Below are 4,180 nucleotides of genomic sequence, written 5' to 3'. Positions count from 1 at the left end.
TCCCACCCGCTTACCTCTTAGCGTTTCACGCCCTGTTGAACTCTCTCTTCAAAGTTCTTTCAACTTTCTCACGGTACTTGTCGACTCATCGGTCTCGTGGCCGTATTTAGCCTTAGATGGAGTTTACCACCCGCTTTGGGCTGCATTCCCAAGCAACCCGACCGAGAAGAACCGCACCCGGGGGGGAGGGGGCCTGCACCGCCTCACACCGCCCACGGGCTAAGCCTCCATCAGAAGGACTTGGGCCCCGACCGCGCCGAGAGAACGGCCTTCTGTACGCCACATGTCCTCGCCGCCGTGGCCCGGGCGGATTCGGCGCTGGGCTCTTCCCTCTTCGCCGCCGCTACTGAGGGAATCCTTGTTAGTTTCTTTTCCTCCGCTTTAGTAATATGCTTAAATTCAGCGGGTCGCCTGCCTGATCTGAGGTCGCTGTCGGATATGGTTAGGAGCGCCGCCGCGCTGCTGCTGCGGCTGGCCTGAACAGGTCTCGCCGCGCGCCGGGCAGGGCGCCGAGGGGGCGAGAGACGGAGCGCGAACCCACTGCTACGCACGGAGCGCCCGAGGGGCGGAGGGAGCCGGGGGTCCACGCCGGCGGGCGACGGAGGTGGCAGACACCACCGAAGCCGCCGAGAGGAGGACGCCGCCGTCCCAGACGCCTGGGGGACGCTGACTTCTCGTGGGAGGGGGAAGCCGAGGAAGCGCCGACTCCCGCCGAGGAGGCGATGCCTGCGGGCGGTTCGCACTTGGGAGGACGGAGGGGAGCGGGAAGCCCCTGCGACGCTTCCAGCCGCGGGACCCGGAGGTCCCGATCGATGGGAAAGCGACCAGACAGGCGCGGCGTGGCCCGGACGGACCCGGGCCGCAGCGCGCTCGGGCGTCGATGATCGGCGTGTCCTGCACCACATTAGTTCTCGCAGCTGGCTGCGCTTCTTCATCGACGACGAGCCGAGTGATCCACCGCTAAGAGTCGACCGCGCTTGAGTTTAGCGCCCGGAGGCGAGGCCGAACTGCACAGGCTTGTGTGGGTTCAAAATACAAAGGGGGTCGCTCGACGGGCGCCTCGCGAGAGGGGACTTCAACCCACGGTCCCGGCGGCCTGCTGGGTACCCGCCGGGGTTGGCAAAGCAAAGTCTTTCAGAGGCTCATGGCCGCCCCACCCCGTGCCAAGGGGGTGGGGCGCCGCGTAGGTTGCCTGCCTCCGCGGAGGTGCGCTGCTTCCCAGGGGACGGCGCTCTTCTCGCGCGATCCTCTCTCCGCTTCGCCTTAGGTTTTTGTGCGGTTCTTTTGCCGCCTTGGATGTTTGAGCGGCAGACCTCTCGGCCACGGCCGCTGGAACATAGAGTAAAATAGGATGGAGGTTTTTTACTCCCGACGGGCGCCTCCTTCGCGGGAGGAGACTTTGAACCCACGGTCCCGAGGCCGTATGGCGGGTACTCCGCCAGGGCTCTCGCTCGCCCCGCCGCTGGAAAGCAGGGGCCCGCCGAGTGCAGCGACAGCCAGTTCTCTCGGATCTCTCTCTCCGCCTTAGGTTTTTGTGCGTTCTTTTGCCGCTTTGGGTTTTTGCGCTGCAGACCTCTCGGCCACGGCCGCTGGATCATAGAGTAAAATAGGATAGAGGTTTTTTTACCCTCGACGGGCGCTCCTCCTTCGGGAGGAGACTTTGAACCCACGGTCCCGGAGGCCGCGGCGGGTACTCCGCCAGGGCCTCGCTCGCCCCGCCGCTGGAAAGCAGGGGCCCGCCGAGTGCAGCGACAGTCAAGTTCTCTCGATCTCTCTCTCTCTCTCCGCCCTTAGGTTTTTGTGCGTTCTTTTGCCGCTTTGGGTTTTTGAGCGGCAGACCTCTCGGCCACGGCCGCTGGATCATAGAGTAAAATAGGATAGAGGTTTTTTTCCCGACGGGCGCCTCCTTCGCGGGAGGAGACTTTGAACCCACGGTCCCGAGGCCGTATGGGTACTCGCCAGGGCCCTCGCTCGCCCCGCCGCTGGAAAGCAGGGGCCCGCCGAGTGCAGCGACAGTCATGGGCGCCGCGTAGGTTGCTCTGCCTCCGCGGGAGGTGCGCTGCTCCCCCAGGGAACGGCGCTCTTCTCGCGGATCTCTCTCCGCTTCGCCTTAGGTTTTTGTGCGTTCTTTTGCCGCCTTGGGTTTTTGAGCGGCAGACCTCTCGGCCACGGCCGCTGGATCATAGAGTAAAATAGATAGAGGTTTTTTACCCCGACGGGCGCCTCCTTCGCGGGAGGAGACTTTGAACCCACGGTCCCGAGGCCGCGGCGGGTACTCGCCAGGGCCCGCTCAGCCCCGCCGCTGAAAGCGGGGGCCGCCGAGTGCAGCGACAGTCAAGTTCCTTTTTTTTCTTATCGCGCTTCGCGCGCTGCTGGTGCCCGGAGGGGAGGCCGCGCCGAGCCGCCGCCTCTGCCGCGCACCCGAGCTTGAGACGGGGAGGTGGGCTAGGCCTCGCCCGGGCGGTTTCGCTTTGGATCGGGCCGGGCCGATAATGATCCTTCCGCAGGTTCACCTACGGAAACCTTGTTACGACTTTTACTTCCTCTAGATAGTCAAGTTTGATCGTCTTCCCGGCGCTCCGCCAGAGCCCCGCGAGGGGTCACCGGGCGGGCCGGTCCGAGGACCTCACTAAACCATCCAATCGGTAGTAGCGACGGGCGGTGTGTACAAAGGGCAGGGACTTAATCAACGCGAGCTTATGACCCGCGCTTACTGGGAATTCCTCGTTGATGGGAAATAGTTTCAATCCCCAGTCCCGATCACGAGCGGGGTTCAGCGGGTTACCCGCGCCTCTCGGCGCAGGGTAGACACACGCTGATCCGCCCATTGTGGCGCGCAGCCCCGACATCTAAGGGCATCACAGACCTGTTATTGCTCCATCTCGCGTGGCTGAACGCCACTTGTCCTCTAAGAAGTTTTTGACGCCACCCAAGTGGCCGCGCCACTATTTAGCAAGCCGGAGTCTCGCTCGCTATCGGAATGAACCAGACAAATCGCTCCACCAACTAAGAACGGCCATGCACCACCACCCACAGAATCGAGAAAGAGCTATCAATCTGTCAATCCTTTCCGCGTCCCGGGCCGGGTGAGGTTTCCCGTGTTGAGTCAAATTAAGCCGCAGGCTCCACTCCTGGTGGTGCCTTCCGCAATTCCTTTAAGTTTCAGCTTTGCAACCATACTCCCGGAACCCAAAGACTGTGGTTTCCCGCACGCCGCCCGGCGGGTCATGGGAATAACGCCGCCGGATCGCGGTCGGCATCGCTTACGGTCGGAACTACGACGGTATCTGATCGCCTTCAACCTCCGACTTTCGTTCTGATTAATGAAAACATTCTTGGCAAATGCTTTCGCTTTCGCCGCCTTGCGCCGGTCCAAGAATTTCACCTCTAGCGCGCAATACGAATGCCCCGCCGCCCTCTTAATCATGGCTCCGGTTCCAGAAACCCACAAAATAGAACCGAGTCCTATTCCATTATTCCTAGCTGCGTATTCAGCGGCGACGCCGCCTGCTTTGAACACTCTAATTTTTTCAAAGTAAACGCTTTGGCCCTCGGACCGACACCCAGCCAAGGGCATCCGGGGGGCGCCTCGAGGCAGGGACCTGGGACGGGCGGTGGCTCGCCTCTCGGCGGACCGCCAGCCAGATCCCGAGATCCAACTACGAGCTTTTTAACTGCAGCAACTTTAATATACGCTATTGGAGCTGGAATTACCGCGCTGCTGGCACCAGACTTGCCTCCAATGGGTCCTCGCCATGTGTTTAAGATACGCTATTCCAATTACAGGGCCTCAAAGAGACCTGTATTGTTATTTTTCGCACTACTACCTCCGAGTCGGAAATGGGTAATTTGGCGCGCTGCTGCCTTCCTTGGATGTGGTAGCCGCTTTCTCAGGCTCCTCTCCGAATCGAACCCCTGATTCCCCGTCACCCGTGGTCACCATGGTAGGCGCCTGATGTACCATCGAAAGTTGATAGGGCAGACACTCGAATGAATCGCCGCCGCGTGAAGGGCGAGCGATCGCCCGAGGTTATCTAGAGTCACCAAAGGTACCGGTCCGAGGACGGATCGCCCGGGGCCCGGATGGGTTTTGATCTGATAAATGCATCGCTGCCTCAGCCTCCCGCCCCGCGGAGAGAGGCGGTCGCCCGGTCGGCGCCGCTTGCATGTATTAGCTCTG

General features: G+C 61.7%; 1 non-coding gene across 1 annotated transcript in view; it reads right to left on the bottom strand.

Moving 5' to 3' along the window:
* The window catches only part of LOC122331979, a 4,036-nt gene extending 3,607 nt beyond the window's left edge, over positions 1–429 (bottom strand). The window contains exon 1 of the ribosomal RNA XR_006248338.1: positions 1–429. This exon is cut by the window's left edge and continues 3,607 nt beyond it. This is a non-coding gene — a ribosomal RNA (28S ribosomal RNA).
* Positions 430–4,180: the final 3,751 nt, after the last annotated feature.

This window comes from Puntigrus tetrazona, unplaced genomic scaffold, assembly GCF_018831695.1.
Source record: "Puntigrus tetrazona isolate hp1 unplaced genomic scaffold, ASM1883169v1 S000000003, whole genome shotgun sequence".
Lineage (NCBI taxonomy): Eukaryota > Metazoa > Chordata > Actinopteri > Cypriniformes > Cyprinidae > Puntigrus > Puntigrus tetrazona.
The sequence above is the reverse complement of the archived record's forward strand: the minus strand, read 5'-3'. Positions and strand labels throughout refer to the sequence as shown.